We start from the raw sequence: 15,463 nt of genomic DNA on the forward strand, positions 1-15,463 counted from the left end.
CTCAGACAAGCAGAGTAGAATCTGTAGAACAGCTGAACATGTTGACTTTAACTTAGCTTTGGAACACAATATTCCTCAGGGAGTCCAACCAATACACAGACTCACAATGTTGTGTCCCAAAGCTAACTGGCCCTTGACTTACAGAATTCTGATATGATATATGGTTTTGTTTGTTTGTTTATCTTTCTCTTGCCTAAGGAGACGAACATACTTTTTATGACGAGTGAACTTTTGAACTTTTTGTCCTTTTGACAAATCAATTCCTGAGATGTAACAGAAACAAGTGAGGGCTTTCTGAGATCTTCCTTGCTTTTCGCTCTCTCTTTCTCTTTCCACCTCTCACTCTTTCACTCACTCAATTCATTCACACATCTTTCTTCCTCTTAATGTAAAATCAATATGGATAGTAGTCTGTTATCTTCCAAGGTTTCTCAGCCTTGCATTCCACAGTTGAAGTCACTGCCAAAATGCCACTTGTCTGTCAAGTATTAACTTGCTGTAAACCAGTAGAGCTCCACTGTTCTCTTCCTGTTGGAAGGGAGAGTGGGTTAGGGTTAGTTTTTGAAATGTCACAGGCTGACTGCTCTTTACTACTATAACTATACTATTTTAGTATTTGCACATGGCATTCTTGTAAAAGCGTAGTAATCTCAGATTCCGAGGTGTTTTTTTCACTTGTGTAGCTTTTAAAAATATATTTATTGAGGAAAGAGGCCTTTTTGATTGTCTGCTGTCAGCCCTCACTGACTTTGTATGGAAGGGATATCTATTCACGGGGGGGGATTATATACCCCAGATGTTTGTTTTTTGGAGTGTGTGGATGTGTTTGTGCTTGCGTGGGTGTCTGCCTGTGTTTTTCCTAAAAAACTCTTCCTCCATTAAAAAAACTGTAGTATTTACTGTAGTGTTTAGTATTTACTGTCGTGTTTGGGACATGACTGTAGTATTTACTGTAGTGTTTAGTATTTACTGTCGTGTTTGGGACATGACTGTAGTATTTACTGTAGTGTTTAGTATTTACTGTCGTGTTTGGGACATGACTGTAGTATTTACTGTAGTGTTTTGCGTACATGTCTAGTATACTGTAGTATTTACTGTAGTGTTTTGCGTACATGACTACTATAGTATAAATACTCTAGTATTACTATAAATAATTACTATAGTATATACTATAGTTTTTTATGTTTTTGTGGACATAACTGTAGTATTTACTATAGTGTTTTATTTTATCATCTTTGACATAGAAGTGGGGACTTTCTCCTTGAGGAAACCTACTGGACAATAGTAAAAGAGCACAAAAATAATTTTAAAAAACTGTAAGGAACACAATATATGGTCTATACTTGGCATGTAGGTTTCCCACTCATGGGTGGCACAAATTAGGGTATGGGGGATGGGAATGGGTGGGGTATATTCAAAGTAAATACTGTGGTATTACCATAGTTAAAAAGCTGTAGTGTTTTTGTGGAAACTGTAGTGTTTTTGCAGACAATACTGTAGTATTTACTACAGTGTTTTTTTTGCGGATAACGTTGTAGTATTTAATATAGTATTTTACATTACGTTATAAAATTATGTAAATATATAAATTATAATGAAAAATACAAAACACCCTCAAGAAAAACAATCACATTCATCAACAAAGAGGTCCTCAATCAACACTGAACTTCCCGAAAGGCACCAGAACATCCAGTTGTAGGGAACTCTGAAGATTGTTCCGTACATTGGGTGGGAAGAAACTAAAAGTCTGTAGCAACAGATGGAATTTTCAGAGTTAGCCATCCCTGTGATCGGGTATGGTAACTCGCACTTCTATGGGCTATATAAATTAATTAAAGGCAGTGTTTCATTTTACGCAACGTCAAAGAGGGCCATCCTACTTTATGATTGAGCAAGCAGTGATTTGTTACTTTCCCTCTGGCCAGTTCAGTTAAGTGAGTTTAGCTTCCAGGTGCCACCACTGCTGCCTGAGTGGGGATATGAGATATTGGAATACAATATTGTCCTCACAAAGTGGTAAGGAGGGGTCAGAGAGGTCAGGAGCAGTACAAAAGGTCACTGAGGAAGGTAGAACTAGTGCTTGTGTATGATCATTTTTGGAGTAAAATTCTATGGGATTTACAGTACTTTGTTTTTGGCAATTGTAGTGCCCAATTGAGTAAAGTCAAACACAAACCTTTCTTTAAAACTAAGAAATGGTGCCTTCATTTAAATCTAGCAGCAGATTAACATTCCCAGTGTCACTGAGAGTGGAGCTCTTAACCTTTCTGGCTGCTGTTTGTAAAGGCAGTACAGTATGAGTCACACAGGATACATGTAAGGGAAGGCTATGCGCTGTGGTCACTTTTGGGCTGTAGTCAGCATTAGGAATGCTCAACTCAGTCCCAGATTACCAGCTCTATCTGTGTTACATCATGTGCTCTCCTCTATGTTCTCACGCCAGCAGTACCTGTACACAGTGCTGTCTCCACAAAAAACATCCAGTATAAACAACTTTTTTCCAAATGGGCTGCCTCAGGGTAAGGCTTCACAGAATTGTTTTTCTTTAACTGACATTATGGGTCTCTCCCTGAAATGCACTAAATACTGTATACTGTCCATAAATGCTTTTTTGTTTTGTCATAAAACTTTACTTCACCAAAGTCATAAAACCTGTGGGCCAATTGCAACCATTGAATGCCACCAGATTATCGCCACCTGATCTCTACTTAAACCATCAATACACTCTAAAATCACCCGCAAAGCTGATCTCAATTCAACCAACATTAGCCAGGAATTTACCATTCCTAACGCGGAAGTCGAGAATGTCTTAGTCTTGATTGCAGCCCAAATTTTTTCTCTCACTATTTCGCCCTCTGGTTAGTATTATCATCAGAACAATTTAGTCCTACTTTATGAGCATTCTAAGGGTGATTTATATATTTGACAATCATCCCATTCAACTGAAATTAAGTATTTCCTCATGTACCACAGCAAATCAACTGAAGCAATTTACCAAATACATTGTATGAATAGAAAACTGTTCTACTCTTATTATTTTATTTGTTTCCAAGTTATGTCATCCATTAAATATAACTGTCTTTAAAATAAAATAGTCTGATATGGTCATTTCTTATCAAGATCGAGGGTCAGTTCATACTTGAAATGTGTAACTATATCAACTAAATCATGATTGAGTTAAGTAATCAATATTTTTTATCAAATTAAAACGTAGTCTATAAAGTTATTTTGAATGGCATATATTATATTATTTTGCCATTTAAAGTAAAACTTTAAAAAATATATAGACCTACTGCTTCTATATTTTTATACTTACTTAAGTATTTTTACATTCATCAGCCTTACGGTTTCCGATGCTCCTAATGGGTTGATATTTCAATGGGAGCGGGAGTAGAGAATCTAGACCAGCTGTCTGGTATCATAAACACTTGACACGGTAACAACAATGAGAGATCAACTGATCTGCTGGTTTGTCCTTGTGTGTTTCTAGTTGCAATCATGCTTAGTTTACCCTGCAGGTTGCAATCGAGCCTGTCTTTCTAATCCAGTATGTGGATTGCCGAACATATTTGAGTCTATGTTAATTCAGTGAGCCTGAGTCTGAGGCAGTGTGAGTGGCTTGTCTGGACAAGACAGGACAGTTATCCCTGTCATTCATAATTGTGTTTATCATTGAGGAAGAGTCTGGCCTACTTCCTTTTTGGAAATTTAGGATGCCAATTGAGCTACAGAACCATGGTAGGCTACATGCTAATTATTTTTGACTTAACTTTGCTTCCTGTTCTGAAAACTACCTCCATTGACATGCCAAATAAACTTCAGACAATTTCGGACTTGAGATGAGGATGAAATTACCATCTGTTGGGCATATCTTTTTTTCTGTGTCTGTGTTCCTATAGAGAGAGAGAGAAGACAGAGGGGCTCTGTGGTTACAGTCAGGCTAACCACACTGTTTGTTTAAAATGTGATCTTCCAATCAATTCTGTGACAAATGTTGTCTCTGCACTGAGTTACTGTAGGTTCTCATCCTACAGTCGTGGCCAAAAGTTTTGAGAATGACACAAATATTAATTTTCACAAAGTCTGCTGCCTTAGGTTGTATGATGGCAATTTGCATATACTCCAGAATATTATGAAGAGTGATCAGATGAATTGCAATTAATTGCAATTTCCCTCTTTGCCATGTGTAACAGTATAACTTTACGTCGTCCCCTCGCCCCGACACGTGCGCGAACCAGGGACCCTCTGCACACATCAACAACAGTCAACCACGAAGCGTCGTTACCCATCGCTCCACAAAAGCCGCGGCCCTTGCAAAGCAAGGGGCAACCCTACTTAAAGTCTCAGAGCAAGTGACGTAACTGATTGAAATGCTACTAGCGCGTACCCGCTAACTAGCTAGCCATTTCACATCCGTTACACTCACCCCCCTTTCAACCTCCTCCTTTTCCGCAGCAACCAGTGATCCGGGTCAACAGCATCATGGTAACAGTATAACTTTAAACCGTCCCCTCGCCCCGACACAGGCGCGAACCAGGGACCCTCTGCACACATCAACAACGGTCGCCCACGAAGCACGGTCGTTACCCATCGCTCCACAAAGGCCGCGGCCCTTGCAAAGCAAGGGGCAACCCTACTTAAAGTCTCAGAGCAAGTGACGTAACTGATTGAAATGCTACTAGCGCGTACCCGCTAACTAGCTAGCCATTTCACATCCGTTACACATGCAAATGAACTGAATCCCCCCAAAACATTTCCACTGCATTTCAGCCCTGCCACAAAAGGACCAGCTGACATCATGTCAATGATTCTCTCGTTAACACAGGTTGAGTTCGAATAACAGACTGGAAGCTTCAAAAGGAGGGTGGTGCTTGGAATCATTGTTCTTCCTCTGTCAACCATGGTTACCTGCAAGGAAACACATGCCGTCATCATTGCTTTGCCCAAAAAGGGCTTCACAGGCAAGGATATTGCTGCCAGTAAGATTGCACCTAAATCAACCATTTATCGGATCATCAAGAACTTCAAGGAGAGCGGTTCAATTGTTGTGAAGAAGGCTTCATGGCGCCAAAAAAAGTCCAGCAAGCGCCAGGACCGTCTCCTAAAGTTGATTCAGCTCCGGGATCGGGGCATCGCCAAATACAGAATTGGCTCAGGAATGGCAGCAGGCAGGTGTGAGTGCATCTGCACGCACAGTGAGGCGAAGACTTTTGGAGGATGGCCTGGGGTCAAGAAGGGCAGCAAAGAAGCTGGACCTTCTCTCCAGGAAAAACATCAGGGACAAACTGATATTCTACAAAAGGTACAGGGATTGGACTGCTGAGGACTGGGGTAAAGTCATTTTCTCTGATGAATCACCTTTCTCCGATTGTTTGGGGCATCCGGAAAAAGCTTGTCCGGAGAAGACAAGGTGAGTGCTACCATCAGTCCTGTGTCATGCCAACAGTAAAGCATCCTGAGACTATTCATGTGTGGTGTTGCTTCTCAGCCAAGGGAGTGGGCTCACTCACAATTTTGCCTTAAGAACACAGCCATGAATAAAGATTGGTACCAACACATCCTCCGAGAGCAACTTCTCACAGTTTGGTGACGAACATTGCCTTTTCCAGCATGATGGAGCACCTTGCCATAAGGCAAAAGACCTTAATCCCATTGAGAACTTGTGGTCAATCCTCAAGAGGCAGGTGGACAAGCAAAAACCCACAAATTCTGACAAACTCCAAGCATTGATTATGCAAGAATGGGCTGCCATCAGTCAGGATGTGGCCCAGAATTTTTTTTTTTTTTTTTTTTTTTTTTTTTTTTTTTTTTTTTTTTTTTTATTAAAAATGTTGCCCCCTTTTCTCCCCAATTTTCGTGGTATCCAATCGCTAGTAATTACTATCTTGTCTCATCGCTACAACTCCCGTACGGGCTCGGGAGAGACGAAGGTCGAAAGCCAAGCGTCCTCCGAAGCACAACCCAACCAAGCCGCACTGCTTCTTAACACAGCGCGCCTCCAACCCGGAAGCCAGCCGCACTAATGTGTCAGAGGAAACACCGTGCACCTGGCCCCCATGGTTAGCGCGCACTGCGTGGCCCAGAAGTTAATTGACAGCATGCCAGGGCGGATTGCAGAGGTCTTGAAAAAGAAGGGTCAACACTGCAAATATTGACTCTTTGCATCAACTTCATGTAATTGTCAATAAAAGCCTTTGACACTTATGAAATGCTTGTAATTATACTTCAGTATTCCATAGTAACATCTGTCAAAAATATCTAAAGAGACTGAGGCAGCAAACTTTGGAAATTAATATTTGTGTCATTCTCAAAACTTTTGGCCACGACTGTACATAGAGACAGAAATAACTGTTGAAATCCTGTTCACAGGACACTGCGGGCCAACACACAGTCATTCTGAAGCTCCTTAAAGGTGGCTACAAGCTCCACTCTGTCGATAGACGTGCATGCATGTGTAAGGGCGGAGCCAGGTTTTTGGGGGCAGCGCTCACTTCTGTCCACATCGTCGTTGCGTTCCACCCAGAGAGGAAGTCTGTCTTGTGTAGTACATATCTACTAGGGGGTTGGGGAGCCAGAGTAGTTTACCAAGCAAGAGGGTCCTTGTGTGGTGTATGCCCACTAGGGGTTAGCCAGAGTAGCTTATGAAGCAAGAGGGTCCTTGTGTAATGTATATCCACTAGGGAGAGACAGAGTAGCTTACCAAGCAAGAGGGTCCGAGGCACTCTAACTGTAGCTAGCAACAACATTTAAACTTCCGGATCCAGTGTTATATGCCTTTTTGTTGACGAATACTATTTAGCTAGCTACATGTCTGGCTAGTGCTGGTGTTCTATGCATTACGACGCTACTTGTTAGCCACAGAAGCAGATGCAATCATGTCTCTCTAAGAATTGCAATTGCTAGAGCTTGAACAGCGAGTTGAACTGCTCTTACTAAGAGAGGACGATGGAGAATACATGTCTCTTGTCCAACCTATGTGAAACATTGACGAGGAAAGACCTTTTCAATACTTTTGGATGTCGCTTGCCCCTTATCTCACACAAGAGAAATTTACAGCTTGCCCGTAAGTGCTGCAGAATGGCTGTCTGTGTCTTGCTGCAAGTTATAAGCTAGGAATCTGTACAGGTTGTACCATTGTCACAGAAGTGTGCCAGGCTATCTGGCATGTCCTGAAGGAGGATTTTGTTGCTTATCCTTCCGTGGCAAAATGGGCAGAAATCGTTTGGAGTTTGGGGATCGTTGGAATTATCCGTTTTGTGCAGGAGCTGTCAACGGAAAACATATTTTCGGATGCGAGCTCCAGCGAACTCGGGCAGCGAGTACTACAGCTACAAGGGCTTTTCCTCAATAGTCCTGATGGCAGTCTGCAAAGCAAGGTACCGCTTCACCATGATCGACATGGTCAGAAGGGAGATGTGGGAATCTTCTCACAAAGAAAGTTCGGCTCCCAACTCATTGCATTCCAGCTGCCGCTACCAAGACCAGAGTGCTTGCTGGGGACCCAAACACAGAGCCCATGTCTTTGTGGGAGATGAGGCATTCCCTCTGAGGGCAAACCTGATGCGACCATATTCAGGTAAGATACGCTAAATACATGTGACTATACATATGATGTGAAAAGAGTAAGAGGATGGAGGCCTACAGTATGTCCAAAGCATAGGCTACACAGTTGTTACAGTACACATTTGATAGCTTTCATGTTCCTGTTCAATACTAATGGAGTACGCTTCTTTTATTCAAAGGTTCTTCAAGCCTTGATGACGCCAAGAAGATTGACAACTACCGCCACTCAACAACCAGATAAATATTTTGGGATCCTTGCTGGAATATGGAGGGTCCTGGGACGAGCTCTTGAGGTTGCCTCAGAGAAAGCTGAGACCATTGTGAAGGCCTGCATGGCCCTCCACAACTACCTTTGCACCACAGACACTACAGACACTGACAACACGGTACATCCATCCCACGTTTATTGACCACTCCACAACGACTAGGGACCTGCGTCCAGGAGAGTGGAGACAGGTGGTAGAAGGGGACACCAGCTACCTGGACTCAAGAAACATGTCGGCAGACAGGGCAACCAGTGTTGCTATAGACGTGCACAACAACCTAGAGAACTACTTCCTCACACCAGCTGGTCAAGTGTCGTTCCAGGATGCTGCGATCACGGGTGGCACCCTACAGTAAATGTTGGAGTGTGGTTTGCAAAACATGTGCACATATGTTCTCTTCCTCTGGTTGATTACTGTTTTATATGTCATGTTGTGAGCTCCACACTTTGTTTTGCAGTTGGATTTGGCTCTTTAACTTATTCACACTTTACAAATCACATAGTCTACCATAATGACAGTTACTTTAACCTTGTGTTTTAGTTTGTAATATATTTTGGGAAGCTAGACCCTTATGAAATTGACCTAACCTTGTGTTATGTGTAGTGGCCTTTCAATTAATGGCTGTTCAGCTGTAGACAATAAGGCTAGACCCTGGAGCCATTTACCTAATTAACATAATACAAGGTTGTACATAGTCATGTGAAGTGACCTTTTAATGGAGACCTTCCTGCTATGGTACATGGGTGAGAATGGCTGTCCAGCTGTAGAAATTAAGGACAGACCCCCAAGACATGAACCTAATCTACAGTTGAAGTCGGAAGTTTACATACACCTTAGCCAAATACATGTAAACTCCGTTTTTCACAATTCCTGACATTTAATCCCAGTAAAAATTCCCTGTCTATCGTAAATAATAGATGAAATTGAAGACGGGATGATCTGTGTTCAATACCGGAGGAAAACAATGTGTAGCATGCTTTCTGGTCACGTGCCTATAACAAACAGTACACTTCACTGGAGCCTCATTCTGAACATGGCTACTTTTTCATTTCTCAAAGGAAAAACCTCAACCAATTTCTAAAGACTGTTGACATCCAGTGGAAGCGATAGGAACTGCAGGAAGGTCCCTTAGAAATCTGGATTCCCAATGAAAACTCATTGAAAAGAGAGTGACCTCAAAAAAAATTTCATCTGAATGGCTTGTCCTCGGGATTTTGCCTGCCAAATAAGTTCTGTTATAGTTACAGACATGATTCAAACAGTTTTAGAAACGTCAGAGTGTTTATATCCAATACCAATAATAATATGCATATATTAGCATCTGGGACTAAGTAGGAGGCAGTTTACTCTGGGCACACTTTTCATCCAAACGTGAAAATGCTGCCCCCTATCCTAGAGAAGTTAAAGGCAAAGTCAACTTAGTGTATGTAAACTTCTGACCCACTGGAATTGTGATACAGTGAATTATAAGTGAAATAATCTGTCTGAAACAATTGTTGGAAAATTACTTGTGTGATGCACAAAGTAGATGTTCTAACCGACTTGCCAAAACTATAGTTTGTTAAAAAGAAATTTGTGGAGTGGTTGAAAAACGAGTTTTAATAACTCCAACCTAAGTGTATGTAAACTTCTGACTTCAACTGTACATAGGTCATGTACAAAGCAGAACAAGTTTACTGAGTGACTGATTCAGAACAGTAATATGTTCTGCAACAAGTACAAATAACCAGACAAAGACATTTGCAGACCTTTTAGATATTTATTTTACGATCGTAAGCGGAAATATCAGAAGGAAAATGGTCCAATATAAAACACAATGTAAAACACAGGTGAAAAGTGTGATGAAAGGGGGAATAAGAGAAAAAACACAAAGTAAACAGCAGTAAATTACCTACCACCTTAACATGTGAATGGAAAAATAAGTAAATATTAAAAAAACATGCAAAATAACCCCAGTAAATTACCCATTACCCAAAGTGTAAATAAGAAAAAAGCACATAACAGAAGTTTGAGTGGTAGGTGTAACGTTCGTCATAGTTATCGGACCAAGGCGAAGCGTGCGTAGGGTTCCACATCTTTTAATAAACAGAAACTCACCAAACAAAACAACAAACGAAACGTGAAGCTACTGGTGTGCACACAGGCAACTAACTGTAGACAAGATCCCACAAACACAATAGGGAAAATGGCTACCTAAATATGATCCCCAATCAGAGACAACGATAAACAGTTGTCTCTGATTGGGAAGCATACCAGGCCAACATAAACCATTAATCACCTAGATGACCCACCCTAGTCACTATCATGCCCCAACCAACATGGAGAATAAACAGCTCTCTATGGTCAGGGCGTGACAGTACCCCCCCCCCCCCCCCCCAAAGGTGCGGACTCCGACCGCAAAACCTGACTCAATAGGGGAGGATCCAGGTGGGCATCTACGATGAATGACACAGGACGTCGGGTGCGGCTCCGGTGCGGGGCGAAGTACCCACTCCGCTCGCAGATACTTCATCCTCCATGGCGGCTCTGATGCGGGGATCGTCGACGGAAGCTCCAGGCCATGGATCGTGGCAGGAGGAACCGGACCGTAGATCGTCACAGGAGGCTCTGGACTGAGAACCCCTGCTGAAGGCTCCAGACCGCCGACCGTAGCTGGAAGCTCCGGACCGCCGACCGTCGCTGGAGGCTCCCGACTGCCGACCGACCGTCGCTGGAGACGCCGGACCGCGGACCGTCGCTGGAGACGCCGGACCGCGGACCGTCGCTGGAGACGCCGGACCGTCGCTGGAGACGCCGGACCGGGAACCGTCGCCAGAAGCTCTGGACTGGGAACTGTCACCAGAAGCTTGGTGCGTGGGGCCGGCACTGGTGGTACCGAGCTGATGACACGCACCTCAGGGCGAGTGCGGGAAGAGGCACAGGACGTACTGGACTGTGGAGGCGAACTGGAGACCTGATGCGTGGGACCGGTACAGGTGGCACCGGGCTGATGACACGCACCTCAGGGCGAGTGCGGGCAAGAGGCACAGGATGTACTGGACTGTGGAGGCGCACTGGAGACACAGTACACATGGCCGGCGCAGGATATACTGGGACGTGGAGGCGCACTGGAGGTCTGGAGCGTAGAGCTGTCACAACGTGTCCTGGCTGGATGCTCACTTTAGCCCGGCAAGTGCGAGGCGCTGGCACATGACGCACTGGGCTGTGAAGGCGCACTGGCGATACAGTGCGTAGAGCCGGCGCAGGATATCCTGGACCTAGGGGACGTACTGCAGACCAGGAGTGCTGAGCCGGCACAACCCGCCCTGGCTGGATGCTCCCTTTCACACGGCAAGTGCGAGGAGCTGGCACAGAACGCACCGGGCTGTGAATGCGCACTGGAGACACAGTGCACATCACAGCATAACAAGGTGCCTGACCGGTCACACGCTCCCCACGGTAAGCACGGGGAGTTGGCTCAGGTCTAAACCCTGACCCTGCCAATCTCCTCGTGTGCCCCCCAAACAATTTTTGGAGCTGCCTCTCGGGCTTCCGTTGTTGATATAACTCCTCGTATCGTCGCCGTTCCGCTCTCGCTGCCGCCATCTGCTCCCTTGGACGGCGATACTCTCCGGCCCTTGTCCAGGGTCCTTCTCCATCCAGGATTTCTTCCCATGTCCACTCCTCCTGGCCACGCTGCTTGGTCCTTTGGTGGTGGGATCTTCTGTCACATTCATCATAGTAATCGGACCAAGGCGCAGCGTGCGTAGAGTTCCACATCTTTTAATAAACAGAAACTCACCAAACAAAACCACACGCTACTGGTGTGCACACAGGCAACTAACTGTAGACAAGATTTACATTTTAGTCATTTAGCAGACGCTCTTATCCAGAGCGACTTACAGTAGAGTGCATACATTTTATTACATTTTTTTTTCTTTACATACTGAGACCCAGCCCAGCCTGGGCGCGAACCCAGAGACTCTGGTGGCGCAGCTAGCACTGCGATGCAGTGCCCTAGACCACTGAGCCACCCGGGAGGCTTGGGTGATCCCTCAAACACAATGAGGAAAATGGCTACCTAAATATGATCCCCAATCAGAGACAACGATAAACAGCTGTCTCTGATTGGGAAGCATACCAGGCCAACATAAACCATTAATCACCTAGATAACCCACCCTAGTCACTATCACGCCCCAACCAACATAGAGAATAAACAGCTCTCTATGGTCAGGGCGTGACAGTAGGGTGCTCAGTCTCACTCGAGAACGAATGGAGTGGGGATGCTCAGGAGTATTTCTGTCTGTAAAAAAACAAGGAGCCGCCCCTTTTGTGATGAAAAACGACATTGCAATGCTGTGCTACGCTCCGTGCCCCCCGTCTCTGTAGTGTGTGAATTGAGTTTAACACTCAATAATTTGTCTATACCCTTGGGGCATTCAACTGTTGTGTTACTGCCTGTCACAATAAGAGCCCAATACAGAGCTCTACAAACACAAGTCCTCTGCCATGTCGTCTGTATGCATGTGTGATGGCATTCAACTTTGACCTGTTACTTGTAGCTACTGTCATTTGCATCACCATTCATAACAATGGCGCTCTCACTCTGTTTTGTCTCTGTCGTTCTGGGTTGAAGATATACAGTATTTTGTTCTCAGTGAACCTACATTATGTTGGATATCTTGTTTACAGTAATTGAACATACTGGTAGTTGTTATCATATAGTCTTATGGTGTTCTGCATGGTGTTACATGATATTGTTGTCATATGTCAGATAAGAGAATATCTGTCTTTACTGTAGACATGGTCTACTCAGCTGTACCTAATAGCTGTATGTCATGTGATCGGAGCAGATAACAACATAGTTATTATTCATTTATCTAGGTTACTCTGAGAGAGGAACCAGAGAGAATGAGAGTAAATTGAGACGACAGTTGTTGCCTACCTACTGTTTTGTTTCCTAGGCCCTAGTGTTCCATTTCCCACAATCCCCTTATAATCCCCTTCCCCTCCAGGTTCCTATCCCAGATATTTAGTGGCGTACAGGATGTCAAAAGGTTATGACGCAAGTGGACTGTTGGGAGCCCTTTTAATGTGGAAATAGTCCTCCTTTCAGGAAAAGGATGTTTGTGTGTGATGCTTGAAAGCTCTCTATTAAAAGTACAGTGTTTCCCACATTGTTCTTTCATTCAGGAAAAACACACTCAGTGTCAAGAGACAGTCATCCCTTTTTTCCATTTATCAATTGGACTTTGTCAAAGACTTTGGTCATGAGGCCTTAACGTGTATTCCAAAAAGCATCAATTATAACGACACAGGGCGAGACCCAGATGCAGACACAGTGTAACGATGTACGCTGAGAGTCGGGAAGCAAGTTCAGGGAGTGAATACTTTTAATAAATAAATGAACAAAACAAGAAACACAAACAGCGCCCTTGACATGAAACAGGAACAGAAACAATGACGACTGGGGAAGAAACCAAAGGAAGTGACATATACAGGGCAGGTAATCAAGGAGGTGATGGAGTCCAGGTGGGTGTCATTATGCGGAAATGCGCGTAACAATGGTGACAGGTGTGCGTCATAAACGAGCAGCCTGGTGACCTAGAGGCCGGAGAAGGAGCACATGACAGTACCCCAACGTGCAGCTTCAGCTGCAGGATGCCGACCAAGATGATGATCCCGGGGATCAGGAGCGGACCGGTCACCTCTGCAAAGGCGCCGGGATCCTGCCTATCCGGCTAAGGGCGGGAGCATGACGAGAGAGCATACGTGACACACAGGAGACAGATGGTTCGAGTCTCTGATATTTATGAAAATACAAGGGGCAGGCAATAGGCAGGTCGAGGACAGGCTTCTAGAAGTTCATTAACCAGTTCAGAGTCCGAAAGGTACAGGGCGGCAGGCTCAAGGTCAGGGCAGGACGAATGGTCAGGCAGCCTGGCTAAGTGTCAGGACAGGCAGAAAAGGTCGGAGAGACTAGGAAAAACAAGAGCACGGCAAAAACATGCTGGTATGCTTGACGAGACGAACTGGCAACAGAGAACTCAGGTATAAATACACTGGGGAAGATGGGCGACACCTGGGGGGGGTGGAGACAAGCACAAAGACAGGTGAAACAGATCAGGGTGTGACCGAAATAGGACAGCACTCCAGTAAATAAACTTAAATTGACATATTTTTATTGCCGCCCAAACGTTTCAGGTATGAACCCTTCTTCAGCATGCAAGGCAATGGCAGTCAATGTCACAACAAGACCACACAGGTGGGAATAACATGTATTCAAATGTAAGGTCCATTGATTAATATGCGTGAATGAAACGGAATTAGAAAGGACATTGTTGGCTAATATGAGTGGTTTCAATATGTATTTATGACCTTTATTTAACAATCTTACTGGTGGATATAGGCCTAGAGGAGAATTACACGGGCTGCAGTCCACATCGTCACACGTTCTCTCTGTGACTTTTTCACCCACTGTTAATTTTTTTTAAACTTTACCCGTAATTCTGTTTCCTAATTTAGCATCTGCACTGTTCTTTCAGTAAATGTTTTTTTCTTGTGTGTGTGTGGAAATTGTTAAAAGTAGTCCTCATGCATATAGTTGTATGGTTGGTTTAACTTTACAATCACTGGTTTTGTTGTGGCATACATTTTAAAGTGAAATATCTGAGACTCAGCGTATTTCCGTTACTGTGGAATTGCCCTTTAGTCCAAGTTCTGTTGCTAATAAAAGTGTGTCTGATCAAGTTACTGTAGCTGCAAAGAGTGTCAATAAGCTTTAATTCTGAACGCTTGAATCAGAACTCTTGTGAAACGGGGACCTCTGTTGGCAAGGCTTTTCAAAGCGTGGCATGTTGGATAGAGCTTTTCATTGAAACATAAGTAGTACCTCATCTAATAGTGTGCAGTGTCCTTAGAAATGTGGCATCAGATGTGCTAGTCATCACCAGGACAGACCTTTCAATGTCACTGTCAGAGGCCCTTCAGGTCCATGTTATTTATATGCCAGACAACAACTCAGCAGTCTATTGACTTTGGTGTGGCTTGCACTTTTCACTTCCCAGAGGATTGGGTGTACATGGATGGATTATTTCTTCACGTCCTCTATCTTAGCTACTCCATAATGATTTCCATTTGAGCTGTTAAATGTAAAAAGTACAGAAGACTCGGATTACGTTTGAGGATTTTTGCGGCCTGTATACTGAGTACACACTTTTTATGCTAAGCTAATAGCTGAGTGGAATAAATGTGTCAAATCAAATTGTATATGTCACAATCACGTGTTTAGCAGATGTTATTGCGGATGTAGCAAAATTCTTGTCTCTAGCTCTAACAGTGCAGTAATACCTAACATTAATGTCTAACAATTTCACAACAATACACACATCTAAAGTAAAGGAATGGAATTAAGAATATTTAAATATTGGGCGAGCAATGTCAGAGTGGCATAGACTAAGATACAGTAGAATAGGATAGAATACAGTATATACATATGAGATAAGTAATGCAAAATATGTAAACATTATTAAAGTGACTAGTGTTCCATTATTAATGTGGCCAGTGATTCCAAGTCTATGTATATAGGGCAGCAGCCTCTAATGTGCTAGTGATGGCTATTTAACAGAATTTAACAGTCTGATGACCTTGAGAT

The 15,463-nt window shown here is 43.6% G+C and overlaps 1 protein-coding gene across 3 annotated transcripts in view; it reads left to right on the forward strand.

Moving 5' to 3' along the window:
* Window positions 1-15,463, forward strand: part of LOC129814034 (solute carrier family 12 member 7-like) — a 40,381-nt gene that overhangs the window by 273 nt on the left and 24,645 nt on the right. The gene's annotated exons all lie outside the window — the stretch shown is intronic.

The sequence above is a fragment of the Salvelinus fontinalis genome, chromosome 17 (assembly GCF_029448725.1).
Source record: "Salvelinus fontinalis isolate EN_2023a chromosome 17, ASM2944872v1, whole genome shotgun sequence".
Taxonomy (NCBI): Eukaryota; Metazoa; Chordata; class Actinopteri; order Salmoniformes; family Salmonidae; genus Salvelinus; species Salvelinus fontinalis.